Below are 16,565 nucleotides of genomic sequence, written 5' to 3'. Positions count from 1 at the left end.
GATGACTCTAGGCTAATTTCATTCTAGTCCCTGTTTGGTGTACTAGTTCAACGAGCAGTATTTTATATTATTGTGACCAATAACTAGTACACCAAACAGGGACTAGAATGAAATTAGCCTAGAGTCATTCCAACTACTCCGTTATGGAAAACTGGAGGAGATAATAACTAGAACAGAGTATACTACTGACTCCGGCCATACAATAGAGCGGAAAAATAATGTAAGGGACCTGGGAGTAGTAATGTCTGAGGATCTCACTTTCAAGGATCACAACAGTGCCACGATCGCACGTGCAAAGAAAATGATAGGATGGATAATGAGAACTTTCAAAACGAGAGATGCCAAGCCCATGATGATCCTTTTCAAATCACTTGTTCTCTCTAGGCTGGAATACTCCTGTACATTAACATCTCCATACAAAGCAGGTGAAATCGCAGATCTAGAGAGTGTACAGAGATCCTTTACTGCACGTATAAGTTCTGTCAAGCACCTTAACTACTGGGAACGCTTGAAAGCACTTGACTTGTACTCGTTGGAACGCAGGAGGGAGAGATATATCATAATCTACACTTGGAAAATCTTGGAAGGAATGGTCCCAAATCTGCACACAGAAATCACTCCCTACGAAAGTAAAAGACTGGGCAGGCGATGCAAAATGCCGCCAATAAAAAGTAGGGGCGCCATTGGTACACTAAGAGAAAACACCATAAGTGTCCGGGGCCCAAAACTGTTCAACAGCCTCCTATCAAGCATTAGGGGAATTGCCAATAAACCCCTGGCTGCCTTCAAGAGAGAGCTGGACAGATACCTAAAGTCAGCGCCGGATCAGCCGGGCTGTGGCTCGTACGTCGGACTGCGTGCGGCCAGCAGTAACAGCCTAGTTGATCAGGCCCTGATCCATCGGGAGGCCTCGTCATGGACCGGGCCGCGGGGGCGTTGATCCCCGGAATAACCTCCAGGTAACCTCCAGGTATCCACACCATCGTGTGTCCTTGGGTAGCAAGTACAACATCCAGTGCCGCTGGATGCCCTACTCTTAAGGATCGTATGGTTCAGTGAATTAGGGCGTCATGTGTTTTCGCCCACCATGAGGCAGGCCAAAGCAGCATGGGTTCCAGTCCTTGGCTAGTGTGCAGTGTTGTTATTGATCAATACCACTCGTTTGTGATCACAATAATATATATATATGAGAGAGAGAGAGAGAGAGAGAGAGAGAGAGAGAGAGAGAGAGAGAGAGAGAGAGAGAGAGAGAGAGAGAGAGAGAGAGAGAGAGAGAGAGAGGAGAGAACTTTTAAATGAAAGAAATGCTGAACTGTTCTCAACGAAGTTGTTCTGTGATAAAAAGTTTGTCTAAGACGCAAATTTCATTATGAAAGTAACAGTTTGCATGCTGTAGGAAAAAAAGTTTGAGGTAGAAGTGGATTAACTTAATGAAAGTTGGCTCAGTGAGCCAGAATGTTGTGGAGGTGTTATCTCCTAGATGGTTTTGTTCCTTGTGTGTGTGTGTGTGTGTGTGTGTGTGTGTGTGTGTGTGTGTGTGTGTGTGTGTGTGTGTGTGTGTGTGTGTGTGTGTGTGTGTGTGTGTGTGTGTGTGTGTGTGTGTGTGTGTGTGTGCGTGTTTGTGTGTCTGTGTCTTTGTATCTGTATGTGTTTCTGTGTGTACTTGCCTATTAGCAGCTGTTGGGGTCGATTCTCAGCTCCTATTCTCGTTTCTTAACCTCATTCGACTGGTTCCACAAGTTTCTTGCCTGGTGGACCTTGCATTATCTCTGCTAAAACTGTATGTGACTGTTCCTTCCTCATATTAGATATTCCACTTCCTGATCACCCTCAGGCTGAAGAAGCACTTCCTAACATCCCTGGTGATTTACATGCGTATTTAACCGCCAGCTTCGCCACTTGTTCGCGAGTCCCGCCTTCAGAGTCTGTGCCTGTCTAATGTATGAAGTTTTCTATCTTGTACGTTGTTGTTATATTTCCTTTACAGTTTCTTTAGCCTCTCATCATAGGTTAGTTCTCTCGACTCTGGGACCATTCTAGTTAAATCTTTGAACGTTCTCAAGTTTCACTGTAATCTTGATTTTGTGTGAGTCCAAGCAGGAGGTGCACATTCTTTTATATTTAACACATACTATGTATAGGGCTCTGAATGAGTCCTTCTTGAGGTTCCTGAAAGCCATTGTAAAGTTTACTTGGCTCGCATATGCTTCTGACACTGTTATGTTGGTATGAACCCTGGCAATATCCTAGATGTTATGTTTACCCCAAGAACTATCTCCTTGCCCATAGTTTGCAGCCTCTTTCATCTTCCCGATATTTATAACATATTCGCAGTGGTTGAATTGCAGTAGCCATGTGCGTGAGCCTTCCTGTAGCCTGTTTCAGTCCTTTAGTGTGTTCTCATTAGTTTAGCATCTTCTGAAAACAGTGAAATATATGATTGTGTCTCTTCTGGAAAAGAACTGGTCCCATCACTGATTGCTGTGGGACCCCACTTGTCACCTCTGCCCATCCATGTACCTTCTCCCTGGCCATCACTCTCTGTCTTATTTCCCTTAGGACATAAGTATTCCTCACTTCGCTATAAATCATAACCATAGCTTTTAAAGGGGTGGACCGGTAAGCCAGTGAAACGCCTCAGTTAGATGACTAAAAGCTCCAGCTGCGGGTCATCATATGATTAAGACCCGTGTCAGGAAACACATGTCCTGTTTCCTGACAAACCTTACCTAACGTAGCCTAACCTCAACTCACTGTAGCAGTTTTGACGTTATCTCCGCCTTTCCATTCTAAGTTTGTGATCAATTTCGGGCATAGTGCACTATAGAATATCTTCTTACGTTCTAGAAATATGCAAAGTATCAGCCTACGTCTTCACTGATTTATCTTTCATCCTTTCGTCAAAATCTACCAGGTCATTAGACAGCTTTCCCTCTCTAAACCAAGGTTGACTTTTGTATATGAATTCATAATTTCCCAGGTAATCTATGGTCAATAAACCAATGTGATGTGTCAAGGCTTCTTTTAATAAAAATAGGATATTAGATATATAAAGCAAATGTCCTAACTTTGCTTGCAACAGATAAGGCAAATTGTAGATATAAATTCAGATGTACTGTTAACTGTTTGGGGCCCTTCTATGTGTGTATCCATATTCTCTTGTGCTGTCGTCCACAGAGTGCATAAAGGGTGTACAATAAACTAGCCACTTCGATGTCCAAATCTCATCTATTCTATCATTTTCTTTTGGTTTTCTTCTCTAAAACGTTGAATAACATGCATGTCAAAGATGAAGGTCTATATTCCAGCACTATTTCCTTGAATATGATAATGGTATACAAGGGTGATGGACTGATTGTATAGTCTTTACGAGACTACTGCTTCTGCTGCCTCCCCACTTTACTCGACTGACGAGCACGAGAAACGTTTCGAAATAATGCTACCTAACTGTTGAACATGTTTCTTACTTACCAGCTGTATCCTTGCTTCAACGTTGGTAAAACATTCAATGTCTCCTTATTCCTGGTTGGTAACCTGTTGTCAGACACGTTGAAGATTTTTGGCTTGTGATGCACACAGTGCTTCTTCCTTCTTTCATAATCCGTTGAGGTATATCACCAGGTCCCATGGCTTTTGATAAACTTGGTTCTCCAAGAAGTTTTATCACGTCTTTCCCTGATGTGAGGATGTTTTCCGGTATCCGTTGATCTACCTTACATCCTCATCTTTTCGTTTTTGCTCAGTTGCCACAGTGAACGCCGCTTCAGAGTTGTCTTTTCACTGTCTGGCAAGCCTCTTCGTCATTTTCAGTAAGCTGTCGTCTGACTTCTTTCAACCAGGTTACTGAGCCGTCGTCTTCCTTCTGATGTGGCTATGTAGGTGTTTTTGTTACTTCTGATCTGGCATTTGTCGGTGTCATTGTAAAACTCTCTCTCTTTCCCCTCCTCTTCTCACTTTTAAAGTATTAGCTTTCCTGCTCTCTGCCTTCCTCCTCTTCTTATGTAAAAATAATAATAATAATAATAATAATAATAATAATAATAATAATAATAATAATAATAATAATAATAATAATAATAATAATAATAATAATAAAAATAATAATAATAATAATAATAATAATAATAATAATAACCCTCCAACCGGAGGGCCCAAGAGAGAAGATAGAAGAATGAAGAAGACGATCGACACCCCCGCCCCGGGGGCCACCGCCGGGTCACCATCTGGAGAAGACCCGGGCCGGAAGTACCGGCATATCTTTAATGAATGAATGAATAATAATAATAATAATAATAATAATAATAATAATAATAATAATAATAATAATTCTGTTATTATTATATCTAGTATTATTATATTACTTCTTGTTTATAAGGACAAGTTCTATACCAGTGGGAGTCATATAGTGCCTGGGGAAATAGAAAACAATCAGGTTCGACCCAAGGAAGGGGAGGACAGATCCAGTTCCTCGCATCTAGAGCCACCTCGCCTGCACCAGGGAACTTCCCTGCAGGACACTTGTCACCTTCTTCGTACCCAGTGATACTCTTCTTATCACTGCCAGTTTCCCTCTGCACTAGGGGGTTCCTCCTCCTCCTCCTTATCTTCCACCTCTTCCTCCTCTTCCTCTTCCCAGACAAGCACTCAGTCTCTGAATTACCCTTCTGTTGCCCTTTCGCACACGATGTTTCCTTCAGTAAGTCTACCATCCTTGATTTTAATCTCCTTCCTTATACTTCCCTGTTCATCTCGGAATTGAGTTCAGCCAATCAGGGTACCCGCACACTGTGTGGGTCTTCTCAGCTAAGCAGGGTACCCGCACACTGTGTGGGTCTTCTCAGCTAAGCAGGGTACCCGAACACTGTGTGGGTCTTCTCAGCTAAGCAGGGTACCCGCACACTGTGTGGGTCTTCTTACCTAAGCAGGGTACCCGCACACTGTGTGGGTCTTCTCAGCTAAGCAGGGTACCCGCACACTGTGTGGGTATTCTCAGTTAAGTAGAGTACCCGCACACTGTGTGGGTCTTCTCAGCTAAGCAGGGTACCCGCACACTGTGTGGGTCTTCTCAGCTAAGCAGGGTACTCGCACACTGTGTGGGTCTTCTCAGCTAAGCAGGGTACCCGCACACTGCGTTGGTATTCTCAGCTAAGCAGGGTACCCGCACATTGTGTGGGTCTTCTCAGCTAAGCAGGGTACCCGAACACTGTGTGGGTCTTCTCAGCTAAGCAGGGTACCCGCACACTTCGTGGGTCTTCTTAGCTAAGCAGGGTACCCGCACACTGTGTGGGTCTTCTCAGCTAAGCAGGGTACCCGCACACTGTGTGGGTATTCTCAGTTAAGTAGGGTACCCGCACACTGTGTGGGTATTCTCAGTTAAGCAGGGTACCCGTACACTGTGTGGGTCTTCTCAGCTAAGCAGGGTACCCGCACACTGTGTGGGTCTTCTCAGCTAAGCAGGGTACCCGCACACAGTGTGGGTCTTCTCAGCTAAGCATGGTACCCCCACACTGTGTGGGTCTTCTCAGCTAAGCAGGGTACCCGCATACTGTGTGGGTCTTCTCACCTAAGCAGGGTACCCGCACACTGTGTGGGTCTTCTTAGCTAAGCAGGGTACCCGCACACTGTGTGGGTCTTCTCAGCTAAGCAGGGTACCCGCACACTGTGTGGGTATTCTCAGTAAAGCAAGGTACGGGCACACTGTGTGGGTATTCTCAGTAAAGCAGGGTACCCGTACACTGTGTGGGTCTTCTCAGCTAAGCAGGGTACCCTCACACTGTGTGGGTCTTCTCAGCTAAGCAGGGTACCCGCACACTGTGTGGGTCTTCTCAGCTAAGCAGGGTACCCGCACACTGTGTGGGTCTTCTCAGCTAAGCAGGGTACCCGCACACTGTGTGGGTCTTCTCAGCTAAGCAGGGTACCCGCACACTGTGTGGGTCTTCTCAGCTAAGCAGGGTACCCGCACACTGTGTGGGTCTTCTCAGCTAAGCAGGGTACCCGCACACTGTGTGGGTCTTCTTAGCTAATCAGGGTACCCGCACACTGTGTGGGTCTTCTCAGCTAAGCAGGGTACCGCACACTATGTGGGTCTTCTCAGCTAAGCAGGGTACCCGCACACTGTGTGGGTCTTCTCAGCTAAGCAGAGTACTCGCACACTGTGTGGGTCTTCTCAGCTAAGCAGGGTACCCGCACACTGTGTGGGTCTTCTCAGCTAAGCATGGTACCGGCACACTGTGTGGGTCTTCTCAGCTAAGCAGGGTACCCTCACACTGTGTGGGTCTTCTTAGCTAAGCAGGGTACCCGCACACTGTGTGGGTTTTCCCAGCTAAGCAAGGTACCCGCACACTGTGTGGGTCTTCTCAGCTAAGAAGGGTACCCGCACACTGTGTGGTCTTCTCAGCTAATCAGGGTACCCGCACACTGTGTGAGTCTTCTCAGCTAAGCAGGGTACCCGCACACTGTGTGGGTCTTCTCAGCTAAGCAGGGTACCCGCACACTGTGTGGAACTTCTCAGCTAAGCAGGGTACCCGCACACTGTGTGGGTCTTCTCAGCTAAGCAGGGTACTTGCACACTGTGTGGGTCTTCTCAGCTAAGCAGGGTACCCGCACACTGTGTGGGTCTTCTCAGCTAAGCAGGGTACCCGCACACTGTGTGGGTCTTCTCAGATAAGCAGGGTACCCGCACACTGTGTGGGTATTCTCAGATAAGCAGGGTACCCGCACACTGTGTGAGTCTTCTCAGCTAAGCAGGGCACCCGCACATTGTGTGGGTCTTCTCAGCTAAGCAGGGTACCCGCACACTGTGTGGGTTTTCTCAGCTAAGCAGGGTACCCGCACATTGTGTGGGTATTCTCAGCTAAGCAGGGTACCCGCACACTGTGTGGGTATTCTCAGCGAAGCAGGGTACCCGCACACTGTGTGGGTCTTCTCAGCTAAGCAGGGTACCGGCACACTGTGTGAGTCTTCTCAGCTAAGCAGGGTACCCGTACACTGTGTGAGTCTTCTCAGCTAAGCAGGGTACCCGCACACTGTGTGGGTATTCTCAGCTAAGCAGGGTTCCTGCACACTGTGTGGGTATTCTCAGTTAAGCAGGGTACCCGCACACTGTGTGGGTCTTCTCAGCTAAGCAGGGTACCCGAACACTGAGTGGGTCTTCTCAGCTAAGCAGGGCACACGCACACTGTGTGGGTATTCTCAGTTAAGCAGGGTACCCGCACACTGTGTGGGTATTCTCAGTTAAGCAGGGTACCCGAACACTGTGTGGGTCTTCTCAGCTAAGCAGGGTACCCGCACACTGTGTGGGTATTCTCAGTTAAGCAGGGTACCCGCACACTGTGTGGGTCTTCTCAGCTAAGCAGGGTACCCGCACATTGTGTGGGTCTTCTCAGCTAAGCAGGGTACCCGCACACTGTGTGGGTATTCTCAGCTAAGCAGGGTACCCGCACACTGTGTGGGTCTTCTCAGCTAAGCAGGGTACCCGCACACTGTGTGGGTCTTCTCAGCTAAGCAGGGTACCCGCACACTCTGTGGGTATTCACAGTTGAGCAGGGTACCTGCACACTGTGTGGGTATTCTCAGCTAAGCAGGGTACCCGCACACAGTGTGGGTCTTCTCAGCTAAGCAGGGTACCCGCACACTGTGTGGTTATTCTCAGCTAAGCAGGGTACCCGCACACTGTGTGGGTCTTCTCAGTTAAGCAGGGTACCCGCACACTGTGTGGGTATTCTCAGCTAAGCAGGGTACCCGCACACTGTGTGGGTATTTTCAGTTAAGCAGGGTACCCGCACACTGTGTGGGTATTCTCAGCTAAGCAGGGTACCCGCACACTGTGTGGGCCTTCTCAGTTAAGCAGGGTACACGCACACTGTGTGGGTATTCTCAGCTAAGCAGGGTACCCGCACACTGTGTGGGTATTCTCAGTTAAGCAGGGTACCCGCACACTGTGTGGGTATTCTCAGCTAAGCAGGGTACACGCACACTGTGTGGGTATTCTCAGCTAAGCAGGGTACCCGCACACTGTGTGGGTATTCTCAGCTAAGCAGGGTACCCGCACACTGTGTGGGTATTCACAGCTAAGAAGTGTACCCGCACACTGAGTGGGTCTTCTCAGCTAAGCAGGGTACCCGCACACTGTGTGGGTCTTCTCAGCTAAGCAGGGTACCCGCTCACTGTGTGGGTATTCTCAGCTAAGCAGGGTACCCGCACACTGTGTGGGTCTTCTCAGCTAAGCAGGGTACCAGCACACTGTGTGGGTCTTCTCAGCTAAGCAGGGTACCCGCACACTGTGTGGGTCTTCTCAGCTAAGCAGGGTACCAGCACACTGTGTGGGTCTTCTCAGCTAAGCAGGGTACCCGCACACTGTGTGGGTATTCTCAGCTAAGCAGGGTACCCGCACACTGTGTGGGTCTTCTCAGCTAAGCAGGGTACCCGCACACTGTGTGGGTCTTCTCAGCTAAGCAGGGTACCCGCACACTGTGTGGGTCTTCTCAGCTAAGCAGGGTACCCGCACACTGTGTGGGTCTTCTCAGCTAAGCAGGGTACCCGCACACTGTGTGGGTCTTCTCATATAAGCATGTTACCCGCACACTGTGTGGGTCTTCTCAGCTAAGCAGGGTACCCGCACACTGTGTGGGTCTTCTCAGCTAAGCAGGGTACCCGCACACTGTGTGGGTCTTCTCAGCTAAGCAGGGTACCCGCACACTGTGTGGGTCTTCTCAGCTAAGCAGAGTACCCGCACACTGTGTGGGTCTTCTCAGCTAAGCAGGGTACCCGCACACTGTGTGGGTCTTCTCAGCTAAGCAGGGTACCCGCACACTGTGTGGGTCTTCTCAGCTAAGCAGGGTACCCGCACTCTGTGTGGGTATTCTCAACTAAGCAGGGTACCCGCACACTGTGTGGGTATTCTCAGCTAAGCAGGGCACCCGCACACTGTGTGGGTATTCTCAGCTAAGAATTGTACCCGCACACTGTGTGGGTCTTCTCAGCTAAGCAGGGTACCCGCACACTGTGTGGGTCTTCTCAGCTAAGCAGGGTACCCGCACACTGTGTGGGTCTTCTCAGCTAAGCAGGGTACCCGCACACTGTGTGGGTATTCTCAGCTAAGCAGGGTACCCGCACACTGTGTGGGTCTTCTCAGCTAAGCAGGGTACCCGCACACTGTGTGGGTATTCTCAGCTAAGCAGGGTACCCCGCACACTGTGTGGTTATTCTCAGCTAAGCAGGGTACTCGCACACTGTGTGGGTCTTCTCAGCTAAGCAGGGTACCCGCACACTGTGTGGGTCTTCTCAGCTAATCAGGGTACCCGCACACTGTGTGGGTCTTCTCAGCTAAGCAGGGTACCCGCACACTGTGTGGGTCTTCTCAGCTAAGCAGGGTACCCGCACACTGTGTGGGTCTTCTCAGCTAAGCAGGGTACCCGCACACTATGTGGGTCTTCTCAGCTAAGCAGGGTACCCGCACACTGTGTGGGTCTTCTCAGCTACGCAGGGTACCCGCACAATGTGGGGGTCTTCTCAGCTAAGCAGGGTACCCGCACACTCTGTGGGTCTTCTCAGCTAAGCAGGGTACCCGCACACTGTGTGGGTCTTCTCAGCTAAGCAGGATACCCGCACACTGTGTTGGTCTTCTCAGCTAAGCAGGGTACCCGCACACTGTGTGGGTCTTCTCAGCTAAGCAGGGTACCCGCACACTGTGTGGGTCTTCTCAGCTAAGCAGGGTACCCGCACACTGTGTGGGTCTTCTCAGCTAAGCAGGGTACCCGCACACTGTGTGGGTCTTCTCAGCTAAGCAGGGTACCCGCACACTGTGTGGGTATTCTCAACTAAGAAGGGTACCCGCACACTGTGTGGGTCTTCTTAGCTAAGCAGGGTCCCCGCACACTGTGTGGGTATTCTCAGCTAAGCAGGGTACCCGCACACTGTGTGGGTATTCTCAACTAAGCAGGGTACCCGCACACTGTGTGGGTCTTCTTAGCTAAGCAGGGTACCCGCACACTGTGTGGGTATTCTCAGCTAAGCAGGGTACCCGCACACTGTGTGGGTATTCTCAACTAAGCAGGGTACCCGCACACTGGGTGTTCTCGTCCTGTAACTCGTACAGAAAAAGGGTAGAAATACACTGTGGATCTTGTCACTATTATTATTATAGTGGTGGTGCTGCTGATGGTGCTGGTGTTGGTGGTGGTGGTGCTGCTGATGGTGCTGGTGTTGGTGGTGGTGGTGGTGCTGATGGTGCTGGTGTTGGTGGTGGTGGTGCTGCTGATGGTGCTGGTGTTGGTGGTGGTGGTGGTGCTGATGGCGCTGGTGTTGGTGGTGGTGGTGGTGCTGATGGTGCTGGTGTTGGTGGTGGTGGTGGTGCTGATGGTGCTGGTGTTGGTGTTGGTGGTGGTGCTGATGGTGCTGGTGTTGGTGATGGTGGTGGTGCTGATGGTGCTGGTGTTGGTGGTGGTGGTGGTGGTGGTGGTGATGGTGGTGGTGGTGGTGGTGGTGATGGTGGTGGTGGTGATGGTGATGGTGGTGGTGCTGCTGATGGTGCTCGTGTTGGTGGTGGTGGAGGTGCTGATGGTGCTGGTGTTGGTGGTGGTGGTGGTGCTGATGGTGCTGGTGTTGGTGTTGGTGGTGGTGCTGATGGTGCTGGTGTTGGTGGTGGTGGTGGTGCTGATGGTGCTGGTGTTGGTGTTGGTGGTCGTGCTGATGGTGCTGGTGTTGGTGGTGGTGGTGGTGCTGATGGTGCTGGTGTTGGTGGTGGTGGTGGTGCTGATGGTGCTGGTGTTGGTGGTGGTGGTGGTGCTGATGGTGCTGGTGTTGGTGTTGGTGGTGGTGCTGATGGTGCTGGTGTTGGTGGTGGTGGTGGTGCTGATGGTGCTGGTGTTGGTGGTGGTGGTGGTGCTGATGGTGCTGGTGTTGGTGGTGGTGGTGGTGCTGATAGTGCTGGTGTTGGTGGTGGTGGTGGTGCTGATGGTGCTGGTGTTGGTGTTGGTGGTGGTGCTGATGGTGCTGGTGTTGGTGGTGGTGGTGGTGCTGATGGTGCTGGTGTTGGTGGTGGTGGTGGTGCTGATGGTGCTGGTGTTGGTGTTGGTGGTGGTGCTGATGGTGCTGGTGTTGGTGGTGGTGATGCTGCTGATGGTGCTGGTGTTGGTGGTGGTGGTGCTGATGATGGTGCTGGTGTTGGTGGTGGTGGTGGTGCTGATGATGGTGCTGGTGTTGGTGCTGCTGATGGTGCTGGTGGTGGTGGTGCTGCTGATGGTGTTGGTGTTGGTGGTGGTGGTGCTGCTGATGGTGCTGGTGTTGGTGTTGGTGGTGGTGCTGATGGTGGTGGTGTTGGTGGTGGTGGTGCTGCTGATGGTGCTGGTGTTGGTGTTGGTGGTGGTGCTGATGGTGCTGGTGTTGGTTGCGGTGGTGCTGCTGATGGTGCTAGTGTTGGTGGTGGTGGTGCTGCTGATGGTGCTGGTGTTGGTGGTGGTGGTGGTGCTGATGGTGCTGGTGTTGGTGGTGGTGGTGCTGATGGTGCTGGTGTTGGTGGTGGTGGTGGTGCTGATGGTGCTGATGTTGGTGGTGGTGGTGGTGCTGATGGTGCTGGTGTTGGTGTTGGTGGTGGTGCTGATGGTGCTGGTGTTGGTGGTGGTGGTGGTGCTGATGGTGCTGGTGTTGGTGGTGGTGGTGGTGCTGATGGTGCTGGTGTTGGTGGTGGTGGTGGTGCTGATGGTGCTGGTGTTGGTGGTGGTGGTGGTGCTGATGGTGCTGGTGTTGGTGTTGGTGGTGGTGCTGATGGTGCTGGTGTTGGTGGTGGTGGTGGTGCTGATGGTGCTGGTGTTGGTGGTGGTGGTGGTGCTGATGGTGCTGGTGTTGGTGTTGGTGGTGGTGCTGATGGTGCTGGTGTTGGTGGTGGTGGTGCTGCTGATGGTGCTGGTGTTGGTGGTGGTGGTGCTGCTGATGGTGCTGGTGTTGGTGGTGGTGGTGGTGCTGATGATGGTGCTGGTGTTGGTGCTGCTGATGGTGCTGGTGGTGGTGGTGCTGCTGATGGTGCTGGTGTTGGTGGTGGTGGTGCTGCTGATGGTGCTGGTGTTGGTGTTGGTGGTGGTGCTGATGGTGCTGGTGTTGGTGGTGGTGGTGCTGCTGATGGTGCTGGTGTTGGTGTTGGTGGTGGTGCTGATGGTGCTGGTGTTGGTTGCGGTGGTGCTGCTGATGGTGCTAGTGTTGGTGGTGGTGGTGCTGCTGATGGTGCTGGTGTTGGTGGTGGTGGTGCTGCTGATGGTGCTGGTGTTGGTGGTGGTGCTGATGATGGTGCTGGTGTTGGTGGTGGTGGTGGTGCTGATGATGGTGCTGGTGTTGGTGCTGCTGATGGTGCTGGTGGTGGTGGTGCTGCTGATGGTGCTGGTGTTGGTGGTGGTGGTGCTGGTGATGGTGCTGGTGTTGGTGGTGGTGGTGCTGATGATGGTGCTGGTGTTGGTGGTGGTTGTGGTGCTGATGATGGTGCTGGTGTTGGTGCTGCTGATGGTGCTGCTGGTGGTGGTGCTGCTGATGGTGCTGGTGTTGGTGGTGGTGGTGCTGCTGATGGTGCTGGTGTTGGTGGTGGTGCTGATGATGGTGCTGGTGTTGGTGGTGGTGGTGGTGCTGATGATGGTGCTGGTGTTGGTGCTGCTGATGGTGCTGGTGGTGGTGGTGCTGCTGATGGTGCTGGTGTTGGTGGTGGTGGTGCTGGTGATGGTGCTGGTGTTGGTGGTGGTGGTGCTGATGATGGTGCTGGTGTTGGTGGTGGTTGTGGTGCTGATGATGGTGCTGGTGTTGGTGCTGCTGATGGTGCTGGTGGTGGTGGTGCTGCTGATGGTGCTGGTGTTGGTGGTGGTGGTGCTGGTGATGGTGCTTGCGTTGGTGGTGGTGGTGCTGCTGATTGTGCTAGTGTTGGTGGTGGTGGTGCTGCTGATGGTGCTAGTGTTGGTGGTGGTGCTGCTGCTGATGGTGCTAGTGTTGGTGGTGGTGGTGCTGCTGATGGTGCTGGTGTTGGTGGTGGAGGTGCTGCTGATGGTGCTGGTGTTGGTGGTGCTGCTGATGGTGCTGGTGTTGGTGGTGGTGGTGTTGCTGATGGTGCTGGTGTTGGTGGTGGTGGTGCTGCTGATGGTGCTGGTGTTGGTGGTGGTGGTGCTGCTGATGGTGCTAGTGTTGGTGGTGGTGGTGCTGCTGATGGTGCTAGTGTTGGTGGTGGTGGTGCTGCTGATGGTGCTGGTGTTGGTGGTGGTGGAGGTGGTGTTGGTGGTGGTGGTGCTGCTGATGGTGCTAGTGTTGGTGGTGGTGGTGCTGCTGATGGTGCTAGTGTTGGTGGTGGTGGTGCTGCTGATGGTGCTAGTGTTGGTGGTATTGGTGCTGCTGAGGGTGCTAGTGTTGGTGGTGGTGGTGCTGCTGATGGTGCTAGTGTTGGTGGTGGTGGTGCTTCTGATGGTGCTGGTGTTGGTGGTGGTGGTGCTGCTGATGGTGCTGGTGTTGGTGTTGGTGGAGGTGCTGATGGTGCTGGTGTTGGTGGTGGTGCTGCTGCTGATGGTGCTGGTGTTGGAGGTGGTGGTGCTGCTGACGGTCCTGGTGTTGGTGCTGGTGGTGCTGCTGATGGTGCTGGTGTTGGTTGTGGTGGTGCTGCTGATGGTGCTGGTGTTGGTTGTGGTGGTGCTGCTGATGGTGCTAGTGTTGGTGGTGCTGCTGATGGTGCTGGTGTTGGTGGTGGTGGAGGTGCTGATGGTGCTGGTGTTGGTGGTGGTGGTGCTGCTGATGGTGCTGGTGTTGGTGGTGGTGGTGCTGCTGATGGTGCTGGTGTTGGTGGTGCTGCTGATGGTGCTGGTGTTGGTGGTGGTGGTGCTGCTGATGGTGCTGGTGTTGGTGGTGGTGGAGGTGGTGTTGGTGGTGGTGGTGCTGCTGATGGTGCTAGTGTTGGTGGTGGTGGTGCTGCTGATGGTGCTGGTGTTGGTGGTGGTGGAGGTGGTGTTGGTGGTGGTGGTGCTGCTGATGGTGCTAGTGTTGGTGGTGGTGCTGCTGATGGTGCTGGTGTTGGTGGTGGTGGTGCTGCTGATGGTGCTGGTGTTGGTGGTGGTGGTGCTGCTGATGGTGCTGGTGTTGGTGGTGGTGGTGCTGCTGATGGTGCTAGTGTTGGTGGTGGTGGTGCTGCTGATGGTGCTAGTGTTGGTGGTGGTGGTGCTGCTGATGGTGCTGGTGTTGGTGGTGGTGGAGGTGGTGTTGGTGGTGGTGGTGCTGCTGATGGTGCTAGTGTTGGTGGTGGTGGTGCTGCTGATGGTGCTAGTGTTGGTGGTGGTGGTGCTGCTGATGGTGCTAGTGTTGGTGGTATTGGTGCTGCTGAGGGTGCTAGTGTTGGTGGTGGTGGTGCTGCTGATGGTGCTAGTGTTGGTGGTGGTGGTGCTGCTGATGGTGCTAGTGTTGGTGGTATTGGTGCTGCTGAGGGTGCTAGTGTTGGTGGTGGTGGTGCTGCTGATGGTGCTAGTGTTGGTGGTGGTGGTGCTTCTGATGGTGCTGGTGTTGGTGGTGGTGGTGCTGCTGATGGTGCTGGTGTTGGTGTTGGTGGAGGTGCTGATGGTGCTGGTGTTGGTGGTGGTGCTGCTGCTGATGGTGCTGGTGTTGGAGGTGGTGGTGCTGCTGACGGTCCTGGTGTTGGTGCTGGTGGTGCTGCTGATGGTGCTGGTGTTGGTTGTGGTGGTGCTGCTGATGGTGCTGGTGTTGGTTGTGGTGGTGCTGCTGATGGTGCTAGTGTTGGTGGTGCTGCTGATGGTGCTGGTGTTGGTGGTGGTGGAGGTGCTGATGGTGCTGGTGTTGGTGGTGGTGGTGCTGCTGATGGTGCTGGTGTTGGTGGTGGTGGTGCTGCTGATGGTGCTGGTGTTGGTGGTGCTGCTGATGGTGCTGGTGTTGGTGGTGGTGGTGCTGCTGATGGTGCTGGTGTTGGTGGTGGTGGAGGTGGTGTTGGTGGTGGTGGTGCTGCTGATGGTGCTAGTGTTGGTGGTGCTGCTGATGGTGCTGGTTTTGGTGGTGGTGGAGGTGGTGTTGGTGGTGGTGGTGCTGCTGATGGTGCTAGTGTTGGTGGTGGTGCTGCTGATGGTGCTGGTGTTGGTGGTGGTGGTGCTGCTGATGGTGCTAGTGTTGGTGGTGGTGGTGCTGCTGATGGTGCTAGTGTTGGTGGTGGTGGTTCTGCTGATGGTGCTGGTGTTGGTGGTGGTGGAGGTGGTGTTGGTGGTGGTGGTGCTGCTGATGGTGCTAGTGTTGGTGGTGGTGGTGCTGCTAATGGTGCTAGTGTTGTTGGTGGTGGTGCTGCTGATGGTGCTAGTGTTGGTGGTGGTGCTGCTGCTGATGGTGCTAGTGTTGGTGGTGGTGGTGCTGCTGATGGTGCTGGTGTTGGTGGTGCTGCTGATGGTGCTGGTGTTGGTGGTGGTGGTGCTGCTGATGGTGGTGGTGTTGGTGGTGGTGGTGCTGCTGATGGTGCTGGTGTTGGTGGTGGTGGTGCTGCTGATGGTGCTAGTGTTGGTGGTGGTGGTGCTGCTGATGGTGCTAGTTTTGGTGGTGGTGGTGCTGCTGATGGTGCTAGTGTTGGTGGTGGTGGAGGTGGTGTTGGTGGTGGTGGTGCTGCTGATGGTGCTAGTGTTGGTGGTGGTGGTGCTGCTGATGGTGCTAGTGTTGGTGGTGCTGCTGATGGTGCTAGTGTTGGTGGTGGTGGTGCTGCTGATGGTGCTAGTGTTGGTGGTGGTGGTGCTGCTGATGGTGCTGGTGTTGGTTGTGGTGCTGCTGCTGATGGTGCTGGTGTTGGTGGTGGTGGTGCTGCTGATGGTGCTGGTGTTGGTGGTGGTGGAGGTTCTGATGGTGCTGGTGTTGGTGGTGGTGGTGCTGCTGATGGTGCTGGTGTTGGTGGTGGTGGTGCTGCTGATGGTGCTGGTGTTGGTAGTGGTGGTGCTGCTGATGGTGCTGGTGTTGGTGGTGGTGGTGCTGCTGATGGTGCTGGTGTTGGTGTTGGTGGTGCTGATGGTGCTGGTGTTGGTAGTGGTGGTGCTGCTGATGGTGCTGGTTTTGGTGTTGGTGGTGCTGCTGATGGTGCTGGTGTTGGTGTTGGTGGTTCTGATGGTGCTGGTGTTGGTGGTGGTGGTGCTGCTGATGGTGCTATTGTTGGTGGTGGTGGTGCTGCTGATGGTGCTGGTGTTGGTGTTGGTGGTGGTGCTGCTGATGGTGCTGGTGTTAGTGGTGGTATTGTTGGTGTTGGTGGTGCTGCTGATGGTGCTGGTGTTGGTGGTGGTGGTGCTGCTGATGGTGCTGGTGTTGGTGTTGGTGGTGCTGCTGATGGTGCTGGTGTTGGTGTTGGTGGTGCTGATGGTGCTGGTGTTGGTGGTGGTGGTGCTGCTGATGGTGCTGGTGTTGGTGTTGGTGGTGCTGCTGATGGTGCTGGTGTTGGTGGTGGTGGTGCTGCTGATGGTGCTGGTGTTGGTGTTGGTGGTGCTGCTGATGGTGCTGGTGTTGGTGGTGGTGGAGGTTCTGATGGTGCTGGTGCTGCTGCTGATGGTGCTGGTGTTGGTGGTGGTGGTGCTGCTGATGGT

Source organism: Cherax quadricarinatus, chromosome 15, assembly GCF_038502225.1.
Source record: "Cherax quadricarinatus isolate ZL_2023a chromosome 15, ASM3850222v1, whole genome shotgun sequence".
NCBI lineage: Eukaryota > Metazoa > Arthropoda > Malacostraca > Decapoda > Parastacidae > Cherax > Cherax quadricarinatus.
This window is presented reverse-complemented; position numbering follows the sequence as displayed.